Source organism: Pleurodeles waltl, chromosome 2_1, assembly GCF_031143425.1.
Source record: "Pleurodeles waltl isolate 20211129_DDA chromosome 2_1, aPleWal1.hap1.20221129, whole genome shotgun sequence".
NCBI lineage: Eukaryota > Metazoa > Chordata > Amphibia > Caudata > Salamandridae > Pleurodeles > Pleurodeles waltl.
Window position 1 is genome coordinate 777,657,003 of NC_090438.1, and position 27,545 is coordinate 777,684,547.

A 27,545-nucleotide genomic window follows, 5' to 3' on the forward strand; every position below is an offset into this window, starting at 1 on the left:
TCTGAAAGAAAATGTATATTAATATTCTCTTTGGTCATTTATGTTTAAAATTTAGTTTGTTTTAAATTCATTTGATGAAGGAAATGTTTATTGGAGTTGGTGTTTTCTATTTATGTATGAGAGTCACTGATTAGTATTTGTTTAGAAGTTAGTGTACAGGTGGTTTTTACTTTCCACTTGATTTGATGTATTGTTTGTTTGAGGTAGCCATAGTATTTTTGTTTATAAATTGGTATTTTGCCACTGCTTTGAGTTTAGTTTGTTGAAGATGTTTAATGCATGTATGGAATTTTTAGTGCTGTTATTTATTTATTTTTATATATTTAATACTGCTAAAATACTGTATTTTTTGTGTCTATAAGAAAGCATGTTTTGATAATGAACAGGTTGACAGGATAATTGTGCAGTGTTTTAAAAGATGCACAGATTAGGTAAGTGATAAGTATTTTTAGATTCTCTTTAGGTTTGATAAAGGGGTTAGGGGGAAAGCTATCTACAATCCCTTTTAGTAGTCTATTAAAAATAGGGTACTTAGGGAAAGAGGGATGGTTAGGTAGTTGTAGGAAAATGGATCAAGTGGGTGTATAGTCCTTAAGTGTGATTAGAGGAGATTCCTGGTTGGCAAAATAAAGAAGGAAAACAAGATTTTGAGACAGAGATGCAGAAAGAGGATTTCATTACTTTTATGTACTATATTTTGAAATATTTGCAAATGGCAGGTTTATAATATTTTTGTGGTGGAAAGTTTGACTGAATAGAGAATATTACAGACTGTGGGAGGAAGGTATTTTGAAGTGGTTTTCTGTTAATTTTGTTTCTCTTTGGTATATACAAAGAAATATAAAATAGTGTAGTAATTCAAGTTTACTGTATGTTTTTATGTATGAACACTGTATAAATTTATATAAAATATTTTTTTAACGTTTTCCTTGTAATAATCTATTTTGTGCTAGGTAGTTTGTAATTTATCTTTTTTTTGGTAGGTTAAGTTAGTGTTTTTTGTTTACAGGTGAATTTAATTGTCTTGTTTTTTTGGAAAATACATATTACTATTTTTAATTCATTTTCTATAGTTGTGTTAATTTGTTTCTGGATAAAAGTGGAAATTATCTTTAGTTTTTAAACGATTTTCTTTGTTTCTTGGTCAGTATTCTGTATTGCATCTCTGTAATTTTAAAGACACATATTTTAATTTATTATTTCGTATTTTCGGTCTTGTTCTGTTAATTAATAAATTTTTGGGTATTTACAAATAATAATTTACCTGTTAAATACAGTAGATGGCGCTCTTAGATTAAATTTTAATCGCTGTATGTTCGTTCTCGTACACACGTCTTCTCTGTATGGTGTTCTCTGTAACACTGAATCTAAAATGGTGGACGACTGCATATGTGTTTACATAACTGTTTGAAGTGTTAAATTAAAATTAAGATAGAACCTATTTTTGACTTCTTTTTGTTGTATATATTGATATGATTGCACGCATGTTTATTTTTTTGAGATTATTGTTTGTGCAATTTTCATTGGTTTCCCGTTCTGTTCGCTGTTGTTTGGGGGGGAGAAATACTTCCTGGGGGCTGTAAACAGTGTTGTAGGACTATGTGTTTATGATGTGTTTTTCTTTATGTAGTCCGTTTTATGTGTTTGATTAAAAAAATGTTTTTTCTGTAAATGAAGGTTGCACTGTTTGTTTACAAGTTTAAATAATTTTTTAAAGTTTAATTTGAGTTTAGACATCGTTTTTTTTTCGTAGTTCGTTTGGATGTGTATTTTCAGGGTTCCGGTGTTAGTTGTAGTTGATATCGTTGTTTAGGTGTTTTACTGTTTGAGATGATTTTGGCGTTGTGGAGACGTCGTTGTAAAAAAAGTCGCTGTTTAGGTTTTATCGTGGTTCTGCAGTAGTTGTTTAGATCGTCGTTGTTTAGGCAGTAGTTGTTCCATCATATATTCGGGTGTCGTAAATCGCTGTGTAGCATATTTTTCTGCTACTTTGAATCGTGTTGCTGCAGCTCTACCTGGCCGTTTAAAAATTGTGGCTGCTGTTGGAGTCAGTCTCACTCAAAGGGAAAGCTTTGTAATGGGACATCCTTTAACTGTATTGGTCCCTCATTCAGTTGTAGTCTTGCTTACCAGGACCAAGACTCAGTACTTGACAAATGCCAGGTTGACGAAGTATGAGTTGTTGATTTTAGGAAATCCAAATGTGACCCTTAAGAGATGCACTGTACTTAATCCTGCAACCTTGCTCCCAATAGACAATGTTGAACATGAAAATGTTAAAGAAGTTGAACATGACTGCGTAGAGGTTTCTGTGTTTTGCTAAAGGTGCACCAAAACCAGACCTGATATTCAGGATAATCAGTTAGAAAAAAATGATCAAATATTTTTTCGTGATGGTTCCTGTTTGAGAGATTATGCAGGAACATTGAAATCTGGATATGCTGTGTGTACCATTTCTGGTGTACTCAAAGCTTCATGGCTTCAAGGAGTATGTTCTACACAAGAGGCTGAATTGGTGGCTTCTACTAGAGCATGCTGTATTTCTACACGGCTTAAAATTGCAATTTTTATAGACAGCCAATATGGATTCAGTGTTGTGCTTGACTTTGGGCAGTTGGGGTCCCAGAGAGGTTTTATGACCGCTTCTGGCTCACCAATCAGAAATGGTGACAGAATTCAAGATTTGTTACAAGCCCTACAACTACCTGAGCAGATTGTTGTGGTTAAGTACAGCGCTCATCAGAAGTCAAGCCATTTTATCTCCATGGGAAATTCCAATGCGCATCAAGTTGATCGGTTCTGTGCGTTAAACTGTGTCACTTTTAATGAAGAATGGAAAATTGTTAGTGCAATGAATACTGATGAGACAAGTTAAAGTTATTTACTGACAGTAATTGACACTTGGGAGGAGATAAATAAGACTCCAGGATGATGTTCAAGAAGATGAAAATAAAAGCTGGACAAATTTGGGTTGCATTCAAAGAGAAAGTGATAAAATCTGGGTTTCAAATGAAGGACAGGTAATTTTGCCAAATTGTCTACTGATGCAAATGCCAAGATGCTATCATGGTCAAACACACATTGGCAGAGATGCAATGATTGAAACGTTTACGCAATCCTGGTTCAATCCAAAGTTTAGACAGGTTGCTGAAGTAATTTGCCACAGATGAATTACATGCCAACAAATGAATGTGGGTAAAAGAACTGTTGTCAATTTGAGTCACATTGAAAGAGCAGGTGGTCCATTTAACAGAATGCAGGTGGATTTCATTGAGATGGCTGTGTGTGGTGGTTAGAAATAGGTGTTGGTGACTGTCTGTATATTTAGTCACTGGATTGAAGCCTATCCTGCATGTAGAAATGATAGCCTCACAGTACCAAAGCTTTTACTTAGGAAGTTTATACCTAGGTTTGGTTTTCTAGCCTCTTTAGAATCAGATAGAGGAAGTCAATGCAAAAATGAGGCAATTAAACTACTATGTTCAACCGTCAACATTGAGCAGAAGCTGCAGTGTAGCTATCGCCCTGAAGCTTCTGGATTAGTAGAGCAAATGAATGGCAGTCTGAAGGCTCAACTAGCAAACATGCGTGTCTCTACTAGCCTGAAAGGGCCTGATGCTTTACTTTTGGTGCTAATGAGCATGCAAAATACATCTGACAGAAGGACTGGACTCTCTCTATGAAATCCTAATGGGCAGAGCAATGAGATTTCCAGCTTTTCTGGCAAATGCACTCATAAACATAAGAGATGACTTGTTGCTGGATTACTGCAAAGGCCCAGCTTAAGTGGTTTGCTCTTTTTCTCACCAGGTGGAGGCTACACCCATGCCACCATCTCAAGATCAGTGTCATAGTCTCTGAGCTGGAGATTGGGTGGTGATCAAGAAGCACATGTGGACGACTTTCCTGAAACCTAGGTAGAAGGGCCCATACTGGATTATTCTGGTGACAACGACTGCTGTGATCCTGAACTGGATTCACGCCAGCCACACCTGTGAAGTGCCATGTCCTTTGGCTAATGAAGAAAATCCAGTGTTGCTGAGAGCACCAGCAGGAGATGTACATTATCAAAAAGAAGCGCAAGTGGCAAAAGCAGATCAAGAGACTGCAGAAGCAAAAACAGTGCAAACTGGTGAAGATCCCAGAGGAGTACCTCAGAGAAACAAAATAGAGAATAATCCTGATTGTCCTCTATCAGCATCAGCAGAATCAAAAGTGGATGTAGCAGAAGAGTCAAGTCTGAACCCAAAGACTGTCCCAGAAGCAGACGATTGGGAAAACCAGTTAAAACAGATCACATTTCCTGAAATAGCCGAGAGTAGAGTTTGAGCTGAATCAAATTCATGCAGATTTGACTCCTCCTGAAATGGCTAATGGTGCAGGTAAACCAAGTCAAATCCCTGCTGAACCAACAAGAATTGTAAGTCCAGTTTTGCTATCACTATCTAGAAAAACTGTAAATGGAGACAAGTGGCCTACTCTGCAAACAAATGAAAAAGTTCCTGATTTGCTATCAACTATAAATGAAGACCCAGAACCAGAAATAACAGAAGGAGCAGATGTGAGTGAAGGAGAAAAAAGTACAAATCAAAGAGTAAAACGAAAAAGAGTTGCAAGTCAAAGATACTCAGATCCTGAATGGGCGTACCTTGCAGCAGATGGATAGCAACAAGAGTTTAGTTTTGACCATGAGAAACCAGTTCAACATTTTGGAACTTGAAATTGCATTTGAACTGAGTTTCGAAATGACATTGCCAATTGAACAAGAAAGATATTATACATTAGAAGTGATAATTAGTGATCATCAGACTATGATCTACTCAGAGACTTTGAAAACCTGATTTTGACAAAGCTGCTAAATAAATTTTTGACACATTCTGGGAAAGCCTGAAAGCGGCTGCAAAGAAAACTGAAGATTATTTTTTATGTTTTGTTTAGCTGCATAGTTAAATCTACTTTTCTTTTTCTTTCACTTTCTGATTCTTTACAGGTCATGGATACCAATGGCAATCGTAAAGGAAGGAATGAGTGTTGCAAGTGTATGTGTTTTGGATTGGTAGTTGTATGAGTATTAGCAAGTTTGCTATTCATTGTAATCATGAGTGTTTCTGATAAAGCGGAGATTTTAATAGGGATGAGAAATACTTACACTTAGACAACTCACAAGGAGATCTTTCTTCCAATGATTTCTATCGCTAGCTGTATGAGAATGTTAAGATAATGCATGTGAGAGAGTGTTATGTGTGTATGCAAATTCATTCATCAGTGCAAGAATTACTTATCCTAGCTTACCACTAACATATGGAATTAGTTGCAGTCTTCTATTAACAAGATTCCATAATCAAGAATACATACAATATTTCTGTTCGAATTTCGATGTTGTCTTTTCTTTGGTTCCAGCTAACCGACACTTGAATAGTATTGCTAGAGCTCAAAACATTGACATTATAGGAGGTTTGTTTGTGCCTACACTAACATTTTGAACTGGTTATGCACACAGAAAAAAAACTTGCATGTTCATTTTCAGCTGTGGAGAAAACTTTCCTGGATCAAACCGATGTTAGGAGAAAGGCAATGAAGGAGAAAATAGAGAAGGGTTTAGTGAAACGTACATTTGGGAATGATCATGCATATAGTGTACCTAACACACAAGGGAGCTTGCATTAAATTGCCAACATGTAGGAATGCTTTGATTGTACAGGCTACAATCCAGAACTGATTCTAAGTTTGTGGGATCAAGTGAATCCAGACATGTATTTCTTTTCAAGAATACATTGGATTTTATGCTGGATGGATAAGATCCTGCAATTCATGGGGTTTATTACATCTGTGGAAAAAGTGCTTGTTATTGTCTTCTTACGGGATGGCATGGGACTTGTTACCTCAGAGCAGTCTTTCCTAAAATGTATCAAATTGACAACATAGATGACACACAGGAAATTCAAAGACCAGGATCAAAAAGGGTGCGTTATTCGGAAATAACAGGGGATATATATGGAGCAATCATTCCTTCTGTAGGAGTTGCTTTGAATAACATGTTAGAAAGCTGTCTACCATTGAAGATAATATGTAAGAGACTTTTTTGGAGCTATAATTCTGATGGACACTGAAAAGGCTGCATTACGTTTAATGGTTCTGCAGAACCGTTTTGCTCTAGAAATCCTTTTAGCAAAGGAAGGCGGAGTCTGTCAGATGCTACAACATTGTTGTACTTTTATCCCTGAAAACAGGAAAGGAATTAGGAAATTCATAAAAAAATTAACAGATCTAAATTCATAAAAAAATTAACAGATCTAAATTCTGGTTTAAAAGTCTTGAAAGAGCTAGGTGTATGGTAAAATATAGGCAAATGTTTCACTGAAATGAAAAATTGGTTGGAAAATCTTGGTCAGGGCGCTGTAGGGATGATACTGAAACCTTTACTAATAGTGGTTGTGTGTGTTATTTGCATAATCGTATTTTACAAATTGTATAAATTAATTGAAAGACAAAGGATGAAAAACGAACAGAGGAGGGAAGAAGTGTAAATGGAAAAGATGAGAAGCAGATACTTCAGTGATTTGAGAAATTTTGAAAATTGGAGAAAACCGAGAAATAGTAGCTATATTAGGCAAACTACGTTTTGAATTCTCTCATTAGTATTAATAAAAGTATTCATGTATATTTCTTTTGTGACAGCACATATAGTCGTCAGAGGAGGGATTGTTAGGCAGCAAATATTATTTATAAAAATGAATCACTAGAACGCAATGTGAAAAAACATGTGCTTAAAGGCCCAACCGAAAACGTGTGTTAGAAAAATAAAGGTGCAGCTTTAAAGTGACTGACATGGTGGACACTATACCATACCACACTACAATGTGCATTATACGAAAAAATAATGTCTAATGAAAATGTATTTTGTTTAATCATAATTCTATGTACTAAAGAGGATGAATTATTAATGAATTACAAAATTAATGTTAGGAATTATTATTAAAATGTTTTATTTTTTTCAGGTATTAGCATTAGTGAAAAGGCTTAAGTTTTAGCATTTTCTTGAAGCATAATGCTTTAAATGTTGCTGACTTTACTGTCATGTTTAGCAAGCAGTTTATTAAACATCCTGTGTGATTTACACAGTGGACAAATTATGTCCTGTTCTTGTTTCACTTGTCAAATTTCCTCGAGATAATAACTGTAAGTTTTAACAATGGGCTTCAGTGCTCAATGTCATGTTTCATGTTCAATTACAAAATTGTATTGAATCAAGGAAGCTGCTGACCGGAGACGAGAGAGGAGTGACAGCTTAAACCAATCCAAATATGCTGTAAGAAGAAGAGATACATTTGAAGTGCAGAGGATGTTTTATTGGCTGTACACCAAAGCACCTCACAGTCGTGTCCAATAGAGGCTTAGATAGTAACTTTTAGGACCTTAATATTCCAAAGTTTAGGTGATGGAAGTCAGTTCTGTTCTAGTTCTGTGTAGAGTTATATGTGTTTTTGCCTTTATCTATGATTCTATCAGTTCAGATATATTAAGTGCCATTAATACTGAACTGTTGCCCCATTCATGTTCTTGATGCCTGATGCTGTATGAAGACCTGCAGTTCCTGCACTCTGCTGATGAAAGCCCTGCTGACTGCTGTCTCATTTAGGAGAAGTATAACCAATGTGCATTTATTTTTTTATTTTTCTTGCAGATTTTTCTCTTTTAGAAAATCCAACTGCTTATTTTGGTTAGCGCCATAGTTAGATGTTTTCCAAATTAATTGTTGTCTTGTATTTATTTTTGCATAAACCCCACACATGCTTTTCAAATTAGAGTACATGCTAGGGATGCCTGACCTAATATTTGATTTTAAATGATTTATTAATTGATTGTGATTCATTCACCTGCAAATACTAAGGGGGTTATTACAACTTTGGAGGAGGTGTTAATCCGTCCCAAAAGTGACGGTAAAGTGACGGATATACCACCAGCCGTATTATGAGTCCATTATATCCTATGGAACTCGTAATACGGCTGGTGGTATATCCGTCACATTTGGGACGGATTAACACCTCCTCCAAAGTTGTAATAACCCCCTAAATGTATACTGTTTCTATTTTTCACTTGTTTCTGTTTTTATTCTGCATTGTTCTTTTGGAGTGTCTAATGATAAATGTTTTGGCCACATTGAGATTCTTTAGGAGTTATGGACAGCCTGTGATGTTTCTGTACTTGTTTCATTTGGTCTTGCGCATGATCTACATGACGTTAGCATTGATTATTTAAGGGTAATAAATGTTTAAACTTGACTAAACTTCTGTGGGGATTCATGGTCACATAGGTCATGGTGTGTGTACATTACTGATTCCAAACTGAATATTTCAATTATTGGATGACATATTTGATGTTTATTGGTCCACAGCGTCTGATTGGATGTTCTCTTACTCCTGAGTCTCAAGATTTGACTCGACCTCTGTGGGTGGCAGACGTCACTGCCCTTTTGTGTGTCAACTTATCATAATAATATAAAATAATATAAGGTCTGACATGCGCGAAGAACTGTGGGATAAGGATCATTATTATGCGGTCTGGTGTCAGCGCCTGTTGCTATCAGTAGCAGGCTCCTTTTCCCCCTCCACCATGGATAACAAAATGTGAATGCTCCATCCAGTTTGTTTCTGGAGAACGCTCTGTATTTTGACTGCACTTTTATAAATCTGCTTAGGGAAAATCATGCTGAAAGGCACTCTGTGCTGGAGATTTTATGGATAACAGATGCTGGCCGCACTTCTTGGAAAAGACCAGTGCCTTTATTTATTGTTTCCAAGGTACTTCCAACTGTACACAGCTTTTATAGAGCCATTCACCTAGCCTGGGTGTGAAATGAGCTAACCAACCAAAAAGTTATAAATGTAGAGAAACTGCAGCATTGCCACGCATACACAATAGGGGTCATTTTGACTTCGGTGGACACTTTCACTGTCTGCCAATGTTCCGCAGTTAGGTTGCCGCCAGTGTGGCCACCTTCCCGCGGGCCCCATGAGGAGTTTCCCGCTGGGTCAGTGGATGGAAACGTTGTTTCCACCCTCTGGCCCAGCGGGAAACAGCCCACAACATTGACGCAGGCTCATAATTGAGTTGGCATCAATGCTGCGGTACGTAGGGTGCACCAGCACCTGTTGCGCTTTTCAGAGAAAGTGAAAAGCACAACAGGCTGGCCATGGGCGCCCCATACCAAGTGCATGGGCAGTACAGGGGTCTCTGCACACCGACTCTACTACCCTTTACATGGTAGTTCAACCGCCATGTAAAATCTGGTGGAGAGGGGGGTCGTAATCGCCAGGGCAATGATGTTTGCAGCGCTGCCCCAGATGATTCACACCGCCAGCACAGCCAGTCCCTCCTGTGGAGGGAAACTGGAGGTGCTGGCGGTCCGACTGTAGTGCAACTGCCACAGTCATAATGTGGTGGTCAGACTGCCACCAAAGTGGTCAGATCACCACGGAACGAATAGGAGTCAAAATAACGCATGCTGGAACCACCCATTCCTAAACAACGACCGCGCTCTTACAATGAATGCCTTTGCTATGAATGCCTTAACAACGATTTTTCGTTGTAAAGGCATTCCTGGTAAAGGCATGCGTGAAATGCATGCGTGGTTCTAGCATGCAACTCCCCCACCCTTAAAAACAATTCTAACACTACCTCAACCCCCACCCCTAAAACTTAAACTACCCCTGCCCCTAAAACTACTGTGACCCTCCACCCCCCTAAAAATTTAAAATACCCCAACCCCCTCCCCGCCCCTAAAAACTAAAAATACCCTGACCCTCCCACCCGCCCCTAAAGCTACCGCGAGCCCCACCCCCTAAAACCCAAACTATCCGATCCCCAACCCCGCCCCTAAAAAAAAAATACCCCACCCCCCTCCTACCCCTACCCCTAAAATTAGCACAGCCTCACCCCCTAAAACGTAAACTACCCTGACCCCCCACCCGCCCCTAAAATACAGCAACCCCCTACCCCACCCATAAAACTACAGCAACCCCCATCCCCCTAACACCGAAAATACCCCGATCCCCTACCTCCGCCCCTAAAACTACCCTGACCCCTCAAGTTAGGAATGCTTCATTTAAATGTCACCTTGAGCTTTTAAGCAAGCATGCTACCTTGAAATCAGTTTCTTCTTTAAATATGAATGATCATTTAGCCTTTTTTTAAATATTGTTTGAGATTTTATTTGATTAACAGAAAGACTTCACTCTACTTTTAAAATCCAGCAATTTCACGGATTTTCAAAGTTCGCTTATTGAATTCTTGTTTTCGATCAAAGCATTTGTTTTCCCAGACTTTCATCGATTATGCTTTAATGATACACAGAGAGGAGAACAAATGGCTGCAGTTTTTTGAATTCCTAAGTACATTGGACTGCTCATTCAGGTTCACCCTCAATTGAAATACTCTATTCATTCTAATTAACCATTTAGATGTGTTGAGCGCATTGCAAGTAGCTTAATTGGACACCAGACTATTAAGAACACAAAAGGGAAGGAACACTGAGCTTTGAAGCAGCAACAGCAGGTTTTGCCATTTTTCACTAAAACAAATTTTGGCTTCCAAACAATCCACAAAGACTAAATAATTGTTTAGGGAGCAGAGACAATTAAACAGGATTGCTCAGGTTGAGAGAACAAACAAACATCATAACGGACTGTAGACAGAAAGAAGTTCCCAGCAGTGCAAGAAAGAGAAAACATTTTTTGTTAATTTTTTTTTTTAAAGTGTTGTTCAGTTGTACAAAATGTCTTATCAGTTGTAAATAATGTGCTACTTTCCCCACCTTCGTCTGTGTCTCTTTTTCCTCCCACCCTCAACCCCCTGTTGTTTGTGTAGCTTCTGATAACCCACTCACAACCCTCCCATTGTATATGTAGCTTCTTATATCCACACTCCTGTTGTCCATGTTGCTTCTCTCCCCCAACTCTCCCACTGGTTGTGTTGTGCCTTACCTCCTATCTCCCATCCTCCCATTGGCTCCCCCTGGAGCATTTATCAGAAAAGCAAAAAACATTATAAAGCGGCCAGGGGTGAAAGTTTCATAGTGTTATTTTGCTTTTTTAACCGTCCTGTTGCCTTATACCCTTCAATTGCCCATGTTGACCACCCCCACTGCTGTTCCTGTGTCTGTGTTGCTTACATCCACTTCTGCTCTGTCGGCCTTCAGAGAAAGGAGCCTGAATGATAATATGACAGATGTTACCCTCATATAACGACTATGTCTTTGCCCTGCTAGCCTTTCAAAGGCACTGGCTCTGCCTTTGATTGACATACCTCTGTTTCATCTTACCAGAACCATCCAGGCTTTGTGACCCTTTCGAGGCACAAATCAGGGCAGGTCCATGTGAGAGCTATTTGGCCTTGCCAGTGTCATTTAGCCATGTTGTAGAGCAACGTGGCTAAAAGATATTTAAAGAGGCAAAATAAAAGTTATTAAAAAAGCACTGACATGAGAAGGTAAAATAAATGTGTATAGCATTTTTTAAATTTTCTTTTAGCCTTGATGCACCGCAACTGTGAGGCTCTACAGCATGACTAAAAGACATTGGCAAAACCAATAGCTCTCACATGGGCGATACTTACTGGTTTTTTTAATTGAAGCAATGTAGCTCAGAATTCCTGCACTGCTGTAAATTTAACCTCTTGACCATGTCAGAGGGAAGGGAAACACCCATAAAGGTAAGGTTAACAGAAAGTAACTTCATTTAATCCAGCACCCTGATATACCTCTGTAAAAAATGTGTTGTCCAGAGATTTTCATTTTTGATTTGTGTTATTGGATCATTAAAGAAGTAATTTAGCTTGGGTAAACATTGCTGATCCGGGCTGAGTTTTTTTAGACCACATTTTTTTAAATGGCCGATGTGCTGTAGTGATGATGTAATATTTCAGGAACCACGAGACCTATATACTTCACTTTGGTGTCAAAACATGGGTTTTGAGGCTCAGGTATTCTTATAGAGATAGAAAATAACCACTCAGAGCAACCCTTCTGTCATTTTCCAAAATGGCAGCTATAATAGAGGAAGAAGAGACAGATATAAAATGAAACAAATAATAATGGTTTTTAATCCTTTTATACACACACCAATCAGTGTTTATGATCTGACTTCGAGAATAAATAATGTTTATCACTCTTGTTTTAGACACATTTTCATAGTTAACTTTAATTATTTGTTTCGGCAATCGCTTGTGGAACATTCGCAGAATGCTGAACATTTGAGAAGAGCATATCGACAAAAAAATCTTTTTGTAGCACAGATTTCGTAGGTTTTAGCACACCATCAATATCTTCCCAACCAAATTCACACGGGTCTTTTTCTACATGTGCATGATCCAAAACATTTACACATCTTCTGAAAAAGTAGATCACTCTTTTAATGTGTCCATGCAGAGAATATTACGTCGGAAGGAAGGTCACTTAGTGGGACTGATCTCTTGAACTCACTGTACCGATGATCGTCAAATGTGTGACACTCAGAACTTGTTTTCCATACATAAACAAGGTATTTTTCTATGTCTTTAAAGTCACATTCTTCTTCTGCCTCAGCAAATCCTTTTAGAAACTTCACAGGTTCAGCAGTAAAAGTCCTGAGCTTTGTTCCAATTTTGCTCATAGTTTCATCACCCAAAAGAACATAAGCCTTGATAAGAACACTGGGCATTTCTGGGTCAAGTTTCTTGTACAGAATATGAAGCAGGATTAATTGTTTTTTTTGCCTGTTCCATAACTTATCAATAACTCTGACAATCCTTAACTTATGAACGCTGCAACAAATCTAAGTAGCACAATAATAAATCTGTGTCATTTGACAATACAATGACTCGACTGGAACCATTTCGATCAGCCCGCCCAACATGTGACACAACACGTAGGTCAGCTTCCTCTAATTTGCTGTTAAGTTTTTGAACTCCTCATTGACAATCATTCCACTTGCAATAGTTGGAAATTCAGTGTTCACTTAAGCATAAACAATGTTTTGTCAAGTTAACATCTCCGAGGTCATCTTGTTTGATGTTGATGATCAGAATCTATCAAGTAGCACAGGTATAGGTGTCAAATATTTAATGCAGGCAAGGTCAATTGTTCCACCTGTAGACATGTGTCTGATTCTCTCAAATTCTTTGACAGATAGTTCAAGATAACTGTCAAAGACAATGTGCAGTTCTTACTAGGTGCACACTGACTTTGATATCTGTAGAAGAGTCTGAAAGACCTCTTTGAAGTTTTGCATGGATGAAATCTAGACCATTCGCATTTTTGACATCTAGCCCACAACAAAAGCAGTTTTCAACGAGGACACCTTTTCGAATTGAAATTGCCTTGGTGAAAGTTTTTTTCTACCTCTTTTACTAGTGTATGCTTCACTGGTTTGGTTGCAAAATCTCCACCAAATAATGCATTTGTTGGAAGAAGATCATGCAACAGAATGTCCTTGATAAATTCAACCTTTCCTTTGCTACATCCATCTCTCTATGTGCTTGCAAAAGTTGTTTTTTTATCGCCTGTTTTTTTAGTGGCTGATTGGACAAAACTTTACTATGGCAATTAATGCGTGGAAGTTTAGCTTTAGTGAATATGTCAAACAGCATTTTCTCTTTCAATACAAATCTCTCCTGCTTCAATTCTGCATATAGTTTTGATCCATGTTCCAGGGCATCTAGTAGATGTGTCTTTATATCGTTATCCACATATTGTTTAGTCACAAAGTTGTGTAGTAGCACAGGCTCAGTCATTTTAAAGGTGTTTCTTTACTGCTGCACGAAACAAAGAAGGCTTTCAACAACTTTCTTGAAATGCCCCCTGCTCCTTCCTACAAGTTCGTGGTGAGGAACAGTTTCATGAGAGTCCAATAATTTTGAAATATTCATCTGACTGAAAACATTGAAAATAGAAAGGATTTCATGGTAAACTAGCTGCCATTGAGCAACATACTCGCTTTTCATATCTGACCAACAATTCCCTTGGAGCTTTTCTGCAATTTGTGGATCATCTGTTCCAGTTTCATATGTGGAGCCCCAGCATTGATCTTTCCCTCCCTCTCTGTCTTTCACCACAAAATGTCTTTGGATTAATTTTCTGTAGAGGTATGTTTTTTCACCTCTAGCTTCTTCGTTATTTTCAAATACCAGGACCCTTATCTCAGGTAGTTTATGCAAACGAATGCATGAAACACAGTAATCAGTGACACCACAGTCTTCACGTGTAGCTCCCAATCACCTTCCCGATTGACATGTACCAAGTTTTCACTAGGGCTATCATGTGTAAAACATTTCCCCAGTACTTGCAAAGTTCTGATTTTTCTTCACATTCTTTGACAAACTCTACAAACTTGATTTTCAGGTTTTCTGATTTTGAAGTGACCGTATTGAACATTGCCTGGCTTTGCATTATGTCTTTTGATTGGAGTTCACCCTGTGCCTTGTTCACTTCTGTGATAAAATATGCAAAACCTAATTTGTCAATCTTGTTCCAGAAATCATTCCAATGCAATGTTTCTGTTGCCTCAGATATGAGGATTATAACTTGTGATGAGTGAACAAAATGAATTCTACTAAATACTGACTGGACAGTTTTGGTCTGAAAGATTTCAGTCTCAATAAGTACATTATCTATGCCACATCCACGGAGATAATTTCCTGCACACCGCAGCACAACTTTTGTCATGGGGAAAATGCCCATCATTGGATAAAGATCATCCAATTCTATTGGATTGCTCATAAAGATGTCAGCTACAATATCGAAAACATCTTCATCACAGAAAATTGGCAGGATAGGTTGGTCTTCGAGCTGAGCATGCACACTTTTGGAAATTATTTAGAGCTGTGTATACTGTTGCATAGTTTGTGACTGGAGATGGTGTTCATCTTGAATTCTCTTCTGTCCAGGCGTAGTTGATATTAGCTTTTCTTTCGGATTAGTTTGGCATATGACACATTTTTCTTTGTTGAAGGAGTCCTCAGATTTTGTAGTTAGCAACACTCTGTCAGGGGGTAAAGATGCACTGCTACTACTTACTTCACTCATGTTTACGAATTTGAAGCAATAGAAAACCTGAAACAAAAACAATATTAAAAGAAATTACCAATATGATTGCTAAAACACATAATAGAACTGCCATTTTGAAAAATGGCGAAAGGGGTTGCTTCGAGGATTTATTTTCTGTCTCTATAAACCTATGTTTTGGCACCTAAATGAAGTATATAGGTCTCATGGATCTTGAAATATTACATCATCCCTGCATCCCATCCCCCATTTTTAAATATGTTCTCCAGAAAAAAATTCAAACTGAATTAGCAATGTCTACCCAAGCTATATTACTTCGCTAATGATACAAAAACACAACTAAAAAATGAAAAACATCCAGGAAACCATTTTTTACAGAGGTATATCAGGGGGCTAGGACTTTTCCTTAGCAAATGGTACAATTCAAATTCATTTTGAAATGACAACCTCCCTATGTCCTTAACTACATTTAATCGCAATGCAGTGCATTTTTTTATTTCCACTGGAGGGAAGCAAAAGTCAAAACATATCCTCCACATTTCAGTAAATGTGTCATTGGCAGGACAAGTACCTTGATGTTTTTTATTAACTAAAGTGTAACTGTTCGCCGTCATCAATACAGATGGAAAACATCCCTGCGCAGCACAGCCATCCCTACTCCAGGAAACCATGGCAGTGTCCATGAGACCGTCAAAACACATACGGACAATGAAGGATCTGCAGTACAAAATGGGAGATCAGTCTCATGGAATGCAAAGTTTGCTGGGAAAAATCCAGCCAGCAGCAGGAAAACAGACCCAGGAACTTACCATGCGGCCACATTATCAGCAAGGAATGTGTTTGCTGTCTGGCCCTGCCTAGGAATCCAAGGCTAGAGTGCCCGTTCTGTTGCAGGCCCTGCAAAGCCTCTGAAACTACTGACTGCCCTCCTGTGCTGAACCTCATGAAGATCCTGAGCTCTGTGGTTTCAGACCCTTTCCCGTCAGCAGCAGGCGATGCATTGGGAGGCCAAGTTGAGAGTGTCGTGCCAACTGGGTGCACGCTTAACCTCGCCTTTGGAGGCTGGGAAAAGCTAATCAAACCTATAGGGCTGGCTATGTGTTAGAACTCTGGCTGTGTGGTAGTAGCACACAATGGAAAGAAAAGAATCAACATCTTTAGCTCCACCAGCATGTGCATTCAGCAGTTTGGGGTCCAGGGAGAGTTCCACTGCAATGTCTAATATGCACTTGATGTGGCAGTCATTTTGGACAGCTATATCATGGTCACTGATGCAGGGGACCATTCTGTTAAGGTGTTTGGTTTCAAAGGAAGGAGCAAGTTGTTCATCAAAGAGAGCTTCTGCTTGACATGGAGTGTGGACATCACCCCCCAAAATTAAAAGAGCAGCATCCACTCCAGAGCCCCTACTGATTCCTGATTCCTGTCCCCACTACATTTTCAGCAAAGCCAACACTTTCATGGCACCCGAGCTCCGCCACATTCTCAACTACTCCATGGAGATGGCTACCTTCCCCGAGCCCTGGAAGCACGCCGAGATTCACCCACTCCTGACGCAACCCACGGCCGACCTCCTGGACCTCAAGAACTACAGCCATCTCTCTGTTGCCTTTCCCAGCCAAGGTCATCGAAAAGGCCATCAGCGCACAGCTCTGCAAACACATAGAGGATAACAATATCCTGGACTTCTCCCAATCAGACTTCAAGGGCAACCACAGCTTGGAGACTGCCCTCCTCACCACCACAGATTACATTTGCTTGCTCCTCAGCCACAGCCAAACAGCAGCCCTCATCCTACTGGACCCATTGTCCGCCTTCGACACAGTCTCCCATCACACCCTCTACTCCAGACTTCATGCAGCTGACATCCACGGCAAGGCCCTATAGTGGATACGCTTCTCCCTAACTGGCAGAACACAGAGTCAGACTCCCACCATACCTGTCAGAACCTACAGAGATCAGCTGCAGAGTACCCAGGGCTCCTTCCTGAGCCCCACACTCTTCAACATCTACATGGCCCCGCTTGCATCCATCATCAGAAATCAAGGACTGAACATCATCCCCTGTGAAGACCACACCCAGCTGATCATCTCACTGACCAAAAACCCCACAGCTGTCAAGAAGAACGTCAACAACGGGACAGAAGCCGTCGGCGCCTGGAGGAAGGAGAACTGCCTCAAGCTCAACTTAGACAAGACCGAAATCCTCATCCTAGGACCCTCCACATCAGCCTTGGATGACTCCTGGTGGCCTACTACACTCTGCACCCCCACACCCCCCACCGCAACAAACGATGCGCGCAACCTCGGCTTCATCCTGGATTCATCGCTCGCCATAAGCCGCCAGGTCAACTCTGTTGCATCCTTCTGTTTCCACACACTCTGACTTCTCCAGAAGTGAGCACCTGAAGGCTGTGGGGAGAAATGGCACCACTACAGGGAAGAAAATCTTCAGCAGTGCCTTAAAGTTCATCGGTCAGGTAGACAGCTTCGGTTTCAGCCTCCTGCTGCCATAAGAGCTGCACTTGGCTGCTGAGACCTTTACCGTAAAAAAAAATTGTGATATGAGAACTTAAACACCAATTAGGAGGGAACCCCAGCAGGCTTGAAGCACAGAAACCAGAACCGGACCTTATATCCAGAATGAGAAAAACAACAAGCATTGGCAAAGCCAATAGGTTTTGCCTATGCAAATTCTATTGACTTTGCCATTTTTTGCACATTGCAGAGCAGTCGAGGTGCTGTGAAACTTAACTTAAAGTTAAAAAAAGCTTTGACACCAACAATAGGCAAATCGAATTTGGGATTGCCAATTCTTGTTTTTCTTTAAAGTCCTGTATTTTGTTTAATTATCAGTGTTAAATGAGGGGACCCCAATTTTATCAGGATGATGTCTGCTCGTAACGCTGTGTGAAGTCCTGCTGCATAGTTATGTTTCTTGTTGAAAAGGTTTGGTAGTCACAAATCTATTATGACCCCTGACCCACCCTTACACTTTATTTTCTATTTCACATAGGTCGGCAGTGACGGAAGGAGTGTAAGATCCCTGGAGCACAAGTAAAGCGTGCCAGTGCCTTCAAGTCAGGTTTACACTTATGAAACTACAAAAAAATGGACAAGAAAGATTGCACATTGGATAGCTGATATCTGGCTTCTAAATCATCTGTCCCCCTGCAACAATAACACAGCAATCTTGTGTCATTGTTGCTAATCTGTATACTTGTATAACAATTTATGGCACTGAACCCATCTATTCAATATTTATTGTAAAATATTCTGATCATATTACTTGATTGGCTTTTGTCATTATAGTATGTTCAACTTCTTGTAGTGTTTTCCATGTTGTGCTTTACCTAATCCAGTCTATTCAGTTTTCTTTATTTCCAAGAATATGTGCCCCACACTGAAAAGCTACAAAACACAAAATGGATCTGGAGACAGGAACAGGACAATGGTTGCTTCTTTTTTCAGTATAAAGTGGCATCACACACCCTTCCTCCTTCAACCCATGGTTGGGTCACAGGGACAGGGGTTGCAACAGATTCTGTTGGCTGATTCAGAGCACGCCTATGAGCAATAAATCATCTGGCTTTCCTTGAAAGCAAATACGATAAGTCACCCGGAGATGACACAACTGCTGACCACTCAAAATAAAATTATTTTTAACAAACATTTATTTCCATCTTGTGTACTGGAATACATCATGTACCCTTTAGTATGATACTCTTTGTTAAAAACCTCACGTAATTCAGTAAAGTGACCACATGTAAAGAATGCCAGTACCCGTGTTATGCCTTTAAGTCTGTCAGCGAACAAGTAGGTGTTGACTCTGAAATACGTGTGTTCCAAGAGTGCAATTTTTTATGCAGTCTGTGGTAGAAAAGTGCATAACCAGTAACACACAGTTAGGGTTAGCTACCCTGCAGCCAGACTTCTGCTGTGACCATAAGGAAATCCTACCACTGTGAACTGCAGTCCAGCTACAGCTGAACGCCAACTCCATCATCAGGAGTTTTCTACAGTAAGACACCGGGTGGCCCCCCAAGAGATGACCCTCACCCTGTTTAACAGGGGGATTGTCACATAAAGTCCGGCTCTTCCAGCTGTGCATACTGACAGCTCGGGTGAACATGGTAGGGGATGGGTTTGCTACTCCAATGGTGTTAGATGGGGAGGGGTCAGAGGTGTGATTGAGTCCTGGTAGCTAGTTCTGATGCAATGCAAGCAGTGGAGGGAGCACTTCCAAGGATGTGCCTGGGTTCTGCTGCCCTGTACTCCCTGCAGCACGTTCCAGGGGTCCTGCAGCCTTCACTCCTCCTTACAAGCAAACACTGATGTTTCTTCTCACTCCGGCTTCTACATAGACTACACTGTGACTCAAACTCAAACCAGCTGAGCCATGCAAAGGCATTCACAAAGATGGGGACCATACAGAACCACAACATATACAGATACAATTTAACACACTATCATACAGAAAAAACAATGCCTCACTAAAAAGTGCACAGAGAAAAAGTAGTGCTGGGATAAAGAAGCAGAGGAAGAGGCAAACAAAATGAAACAAACATGAAAACAGTATGGAAAACACAGAAGTGCACAAAGAATTGATTGGAGGAATATAAGCCAGAGAACACGTTGCTGGTGTAAGCGAGAAATACGCACTCTCAGTGCATGAAAAGTAAATTAAAAATAGTACTTGCTGGCCAGTGAAAGGACACTGGCCACTGGAAGCAGTACTTGGTCAAATTGTCACCGCATGGATAAAGAATCTGAAAAGATGGACGAAGTCGGAGGCGAAGAGGAGCTGCTAACCAATAGGAAGCAAGGAAACAAGACCCACATGGGAGCCAGCCAAAGGTAAGCATGGAGGTGCTGACCAATAGGAAGCACGCAAATGAGACCCACGTGGGAGCCAGCCAATAGTAAGTAGAGTGATGTCAGAGCCATGTGGGATCAGCCAATGGTGAAAAGAGGTAAGTAATGGGCAGACTTTAAGCCCCCTTTGTTATTTTTATTTAATCAAATAGATTTCGCCATAGCACAAGCGATGTGCAGGTGAAACCTAAAAAAGTGATGTGTGTAATTCTTCAAGCAGTCACAGCTACTGAGAATTAATTCATGATACATTCCAGTCCCATAAATGTTTTACTCGCAGTGTTACTCCAGAAAGGGGGAAAGCTTATTCAAATGTGCCTCATTTCTGCTCCAACAATGACAGTCCATCCCAGATTGCCAGGCCACATTCTCAACAGGAGCAAAAACAAGCTCACATTAGTATCTGCCTTTCTAGGCTTCATCAGTGAGTTGCAGCTTGAGTCCTGTGGCATAGCTAAGAAAAAAGGTGAATAGTGCAATGCTAAATTAAATTCAGCCAGAGGTAATTACTCTGAGCTGCATTCCAGTCCAGTGTATTTTGCTTACAATGCCAATCCAACCTTTTGCAATTCACCCTCTGTCCTTTTCCATTAAGAACAATTTAAGGCAGCTGCCAGACCACATCCCTCTTAATGGAAGTGAAGCAATCCCAGGCTGGTTTTAGCCATTTTGGTGTCATCAATGAAGTGCAGCTTGATTCCTAAGTCTTGTGTTCCCACTCAGAGGGATGTGCTGTAACAGTCTGGACCATCCATTTTAGGGCAAGGTAAAGACTGGTTTGCATACGCTTGGTTACCATTTGTAAAGGCAAATACACAGCTGATATTAATTCTAGCATTCCACACATCTCTTTTTGTGTAAAAGATCAGAGGCCTCATTACGACTTCAGCTGTCCTTTTGTAGGACCACCGAAGCCACTGCAGGCAAAAGACCACAAGTACTAGAGGTCTTTTGCCCGCCATCTTAGGAGTCTTCCGCTGGCCCAGCGGAACACTCACCACAACATTGATGCTGGCTCGTAATTGAGCCGGCTGCAATGTTGTGGTGCGTTGGGTGCAGCAGCACCTGTTGCGCATTTCACTACCCGTAATTTGGGCAGTGAAATGCGCAATGGGGCTGTGCATGTGGGCCCCTGCACTGAACATGGCAAGTGCATGGGCAGTGCTGCAGCCCCTCAGTGCCCCCATTCCGACAGCTTTTCCATGGTGGTGTTTACCTTTTACTTTAACTTTTTTTTCCATTATTATTTAATTATGATACATACATTTTTGAGCAGCGGGAGATTTGCTGCAGGGCCTGCCTGGCATGTGTTCAGGCCCTGCAGCCAACCTTACATGTAGCCAATCCCATGCTGTGCAGGGGCTGTGGCCATGCGCAGTGGGGCATTGGCCACGAGGCTTGGCCTGATGCCAGGCCCTGTGGCGGACCTCTGTGAAGGCTGCTAACACCACACCACTCATAGCTTTTGGTTATGCACAGGACCTGGCCTTCATCCAAGCCTTGTGGCCAACCCTCCAAAGGCAGCCAACCCTACACTGCACATGGCTTTCGGCTGTGCACAGTGGTGGGGTTGGCCACTGGGCCTGATCCTGGGGATCCCATCCCTGGGGGCATTTTGTTTTTAATAAAAGGAGAGGGAATTGTGGGGCCCCTCTCTAAGCCTCCTTAGGATCCCATCCCATAGGTCCCCATCCCCCAAGGCCTTTGTTTTTTAAAAGGAGAGGGGGACCACTTGGGCCCCCTCACTGACCCTCATAAGTGTTGTCGACCTCATCCCCTAGGGCTTTTTGTTTTTTAAAGGACCTGGGGACCCTATTCCCCAAGGCTGTTTTTTTTTTTACTAAAGGTTATGAGGGCCTGCGGCCAGACCCTGTGGCTAACCCCCTACATGCAGCCAAAACCACACTGTGCACAGATGTCAGGTGTGCGCCTTGGGGCGTTGGCAACAAAGCCTTGCCTGATGCCAGTCCCTGTTGGTAACTCCTGTAAAGCAGCTAACCCGACACTGTGCACTGCCTTCAGCGATGTGCATTGAGGGGTTGGCCCCAGGGCCTGGCTCTAAGGAACTGTGTGGTCATTATGACATTGGCTGTGAGTGATAAAGTGGTGGTAACACCAGCAACAGGCTGGCGGTGAGTACTGCCAAATTATGACCATGGTGGTGATACCTCCCATAGACAGCCAATGTACCACACCAACCACCATGGGGTCAACACTACTGACCACGGCAGTAGCCATCAACATCCAGGCGGAAGCCAAGGTACCCCCCAACATATTATGACATAGCAAACCACCAGGATTTCTGGGGAGGTACCAACGCCATCAAAAGCCTGGTGGAAACATAGCGCAGAAAACAAAAGAATCACCAACAGGTACACAGAGGACTCCGCCACCGCCATGGAACCCGAACTTCAAGTCTTCCCAATGCTATTCTATGCCATGGCCCTCATGGAACACCAACGCTGACGAAGATGGTGAGTACAGCCACCTAGCACACAAGGGACGGAGAGAGGAAAAGGAGAGTGACAACACACGCACAACACACACCATTCACACACACACACCATACACAGGACCAGCAGCAGAGTTAAACCAATGCAACATGACACACATTAAAAAAAAACAAGGACCACTATGAGAATCAGCAAAAACTGTAATTTGATGCCAACAGCCACCATATTGTCCATTCAAATGCAGGTGACAATGTTCAGAATGGGCCAATGGCCAGTCCAAAGTACAAAATGGCCTCCTGGCACAGTCCAAGGCCCAACTTGACTTCTGACAACTTCCAGAATCCACTGTTTGGAGGCATCATGTTGGAAATGGGCAGGCATCTGAGGGGAGAGGGTTTGGGGGCACCTCAGCTGAAGTGGGGAACTGGTTCTGGAGGGGGCTCCATGCCCCTATATCTTTCCTGGGGAGTGCAAGGCCACAGTCTCTGAAGTGGGGAACTTCCCCACTGGTTCTGGAGGTGGCTCATGCTCCTTTGTCTTTGTTGGGGAGTGCAAGGCCACAGTTTCTGAAGTGAGGATCTTGCCCACTGGTTCTGGAGTGGGATCCTTGTACAACAGTCCATGGATGGTGGCCTACATGCCCTCTGCTGGAGGTGAGGGCTGCTGTGCCTCTGCTGGAGGTGAGGGCTGCTGTGTCTCTGCTGGAGGTGAGGGCTTCTGTGCCTGTGCTGGAGGTGGGGGCTGCTGTGACTGTGCTGGAGGTGTGGGCTGCTGTGCCTGTGCTGGAGGTGGGGGCTCCTTGCCCTCTGCTGGAGGTGAGGGCTGCTGTGCCTATGCTGGAGGTGGGGGCTCCTTGCCCTCTGCTGGAGGTGAGGGCTGCTGTGCCTCTGCTGGAGGTGGGGGCTCCTTGGGCTCTGCTGGAGATGAGGACTACTGTGCCTGTGCTAAAGGTGAGGGCTGCAGTGTCTTTGCTGGAGGTGAGGGCTGCTGTGTCTGCTGGAGGTGAGGGCTGCTGTGTCTCTGCTTGAGGTGAGGGCTGCTGTGTCTCTGCTGGTGGTGAGGGCTGCTGTGCCTGTGCTTGAGATGGGGGCTCCTTGGACTTTGCTGCAGGTGAGGACTGCTGCACCTGTGCTTGAGGTGAGAGCTGCAGTGTCTCTGCTGGAGGTGAGGGCTGCAGTGTCTCTGCTGGAGGTGAGGACTGCAATGTCTCTGCTGGAGGTGAGGGCTGCGATGTCTCCACTGGTGTTGAGAGCTGCTGTGTCTCTGCTGGAGGTGAGGGCTGCTGCTGTGTCTCTGCTGGAGGTGAGGGCTGCTGTGTCTGTGCTGGAGGTGGGGGCTCCTTGCCCTCTGCTGGTGGAGTGGGCCTCTTCTCTTTGATTGGTGGTTGAGTGGGAACCTTCCCTTTCATTGGTGGTGGAGTGGGAACCTTCCCTTTCTTTGCTTGTGGAGTGGGAACCTTCACTTTCTTTGCTGGTAGAGTGGGAACCTTCACTTTTTTTGCTGGTGGATGGGGATCCATGTGTCCCCTCTTGTGACGGGTCCCCTTGGCCTTTGACATGTCACTTGTGTCCTTGCCTCCATGACTAGGAGGTGCCTCCACTGTCCCCATCTCCTGTCCCTTGCTTTTCACCACCATAGTCCTCCCTTTCTGAGCTGGAGGTGTGCCCTCAGTAGGAGTGGCAGCCATCACACTCCAGGGCCCCTTTGTGCCAGAAGCTGATGATTTGACAGGAGCAGTGGCAGACTGTTTACCTAAGGTGTCAGGCTGGGTCGTTGGGACCCTGCTCTTAAGAGCAATACGAGGGGGTGGAAAGGGAGGGAAGATGTCAAGTTGGGCAAGGAAAATCTTCTTAGGGACGTTGGGGCGGGATGTGGGAGGAGGGATGGGAGTGGTTGTCGGAGGTGAACGTCTGCTGGACTTGGGTGCAGGTGCATGGACAGTGTGCATGTGTGAGGTGGATGGCTGTTGGTTGCCTGAGTGCATGCATTTGTGTCTCTTAGGAGGGGGGCAGACAGAGTGGAAGAGGACAAAGGGGACACGTGGATGGATGTTGTGGAGGTGCCTGCAAGTGAGGCATGTGTACTGCTTGACGTGGTGATGGTGGTGGTGGTGGCTGTTGATGTAGTGCATGCAGGTGTGAGTGCAGATGTGACTGTGAGGGAGGAGGAGCAGGAGGAGGAGGAGGGGGAGACAGTGGATGTGGTTGTGTGTGCAACTGTCTGTTGTTTGTGTGAGTGCTTGTGGCCTGAAGTGTGTTGCCTGTGCTATTCTTGTGTGATGTTTTGTGTGCATGCTTGTCTGTATCTGTGCATGGGTTGGGGTTGAGGAGACTGGGACTGGGAAGTGGTAGTTGGAGGGGGGACAGTAGGAACAGGGACACTGAGAGGAGGCCAGACCCTGAAACGATCTCTGTAGGGCCACCAACCCACCGTGGATGCCCTCTAGGTATGCATTGCATTGCTGCATCTGGGATGCCAGTTTCTTGATGGCATTCACAATGGTTGACTGCCCTACAGAGATGGATCTCAGGAGGTCAAAAGCCTCCTCACTCAGGGCAGCAGGGCTCACTGAGGCAGGTCCTGAGGTGCCTGGGGCGAAGGAGATGCCCAGCCTCCTGGGTGAGCGGGCATGGACAACTTGGTGGGGGGCTGCTGGGAGGGCAGTGCTGGTACGGGGGTGGCATCTGTACCTGTATCTGGGGAGGTTCCAGAGGTGTCTGCCACCACCAGGGAGTTTCCATCAGAGGCGGAATCAGAGTCAGTGTTGTCACATCCTGTCTCTGCTGTCCTGCCCCACATGCCCTCTGTCCCACTGGTCCCCTCGGCGTCAGTGGGCTCTGCCTCCTGGGTTCTGTGGGATGCAGCTCCCTCAGTCTCCAGTGCCCCTGATTCTCTGCCAGATTATGCTAATGCACACATGTACAGGATGACAGAAGAAAATGGGGGGTGGGGAGGAGAGAATGGGAGCACTGTGTCAATTACAGCACCAACACCACAGTTGGCATACACATTACCAACACACAGGGATCATGATTGAGCACTATGCATCACACTGGCATTATATTACTAAGTGCCACAGCAAGATGAGAGCTAACCACCACCGACTGCACTCCTCCTGGGACCCACTTAGCCCTGTCGGACATGGAATGCTACCTATCTACGTTTCCAGATTTTGCTATACACCCATTTACCTTGAGCTAAATCACGCAGCAATGGCTGAGCTGGCATTAAGGGGCATCCACTAACTGAAACCCACTACCAGGATCCCATGCCACCCAGAAATAATTGTTTTCACACTCACTGCACTCACCCCCTTTGTGGCTGCAGTGCTGCCTTCAAGCATCCATCCAGCTCTAGGTAGGCCACCGCCAGTGTGCGAGCCATCAGTGGTGTCAGGTTCCGACAGGCACCCCGCCCTTGGGAGGCCATCCCCAGCTGGGCTTCTGCGGACTTCCAGGCCCAGTGTCTCAGGTCCTCCCACCTTTTCCTACAGTGGGTGCTCCGCCTGCTAGAGACCCCCAGGTCCGCACGTCCTTGGCGATGGCACGCCACAATCCCTTCTTCTGATGGGTACTGACCTACAGAGGTAAAACAGACAGGAGGACACCATTAACCATACAACCCAGCCTGTCACACATTTGGCCCACAAATACCATTTCCATCTCCATTGGCACACACTTCACCTGGAGCACTGCAGGTACACTCCCACCAGACGTAATCCCCACCCAAATTACACACTGTTAGCACACACATCTCCATGCAACCTTGTCACATGCATCATGCCTATGGTGTGCTTACCTGTTGGTCGGGAGGCCCATACAGGGGTAGGACCCCATCTACCAGGCGCTCTAATTCCTCCGAAATGAAGGCAGAGCCCTTTCCCCTCTCACACGGGCCATGGCAGGATCCAGAAACAGATCACAGCAACACACGCAGTGGAGGTTTTGTCCTGGGAAAAGTCAGGAATCAAGTGAGGTTTTAGACAGAAAATGATGGTCACGTCCGCAGCAGTGTAAACCGTCACTACCGCCTGTGATCCTCATTGGACACTGTACTCCATAGAGCCCCATGTAAGCCAAGGAGGAATAGCACGGCGGTGCAAGACCACCTCCTACCATGACGCACAACGCCGGCGAAGTTACATCACTTTCACCTGTCCATACTTACAGGACAGGCGGTCGCCATTTTATGGTGGTGGACAACATTCAGAAATTGGAAACTACCTAATTCCTATAAATTGCACATACATTGCCATTTACATTGTATGATTACATACATGCTCTATGTACACTGAGGTGGTGGTTCCATTGTTCAATTTGTGACACCCTACTAACTGTTGTGTCCCTTAGATACCTACCACTGAGGAGGAATAGGAGGAGGAGACAAGACCTAGTGTACAGACCCCTTGCTACACTGAAGGACAGGCACATAATACTGACCTCTGGACTGGAAAGGGACACAGTCACAGAGCTGTGTACTCAATTGGAGCCTGATCTGATTTCAGCTATCAGTCATTCCATTGGGATTCCCCCTCTTGTGCAAGTTCTATCAGTGCTTCATTTCCTGGCAACTGGTTCTTTCCAAGTGACAGTGGGCTTGCAGCTCAAAGTCACAGCCAATGTTCTCAATAGTGCTGGCAAGGGTTTTGTCTGCCTTGGTCAAACACATGTGCAGCTACATCGCTTTCCCCCAAGTGGAAGATTTGACCACTGTGAAGGCTGGATTCAATGCAATGGGACATATACCAAATATTATTGGGGTGATTGATGGAACACATATGCATTTGTGCCCCCTGACCCCCAGCACAATGAACAGGTATTCAGGAATCCGAAGAGTTTCCACTCACTCAATGTGCAAATGGTGTGCCTGGCAGACCAGTACATCTCCTACGTCACTGCCAAGTATCCTGGGTTGGTGCATGACTCCTTTGTCCTGAGGAATAGCAGCACCCCCAATGTGATGGCACAACTACAGAGGCACAGGGTGTGGCTAATAGGCGAGCCAGAGTCCCCACCCAATGTATGTCAGTGCATGCCTTCTGGAGTCATCCCCCATAACATTGTGTGGAAGGCTAATATTTGTCCATCAATACTTAAAGGTGCCTCTCCTGACCCCTGTGTGGAATGCCAGTGCAGGGGCTGAGAATCGGTATAATGATGCACATGGGTGAACCAGGCAGAT

General features: G+C 43.3%; 1 pseudogene; it reads left to right on the forward strand.

Moving 5' to 3' along the window:
- Nucleotides 1–15,706: 15,706 nt before the first annotated feature.
- Nucleotides 15,707–16,418, forward strand: LOC138260248 (E3 ubiquitin-protein ligase NHLRC1-like; annotated as a pseudogene).
- The last annotated feature ends 11,127 nt before the right edge of the window (nt 16,419–27,545 follow it).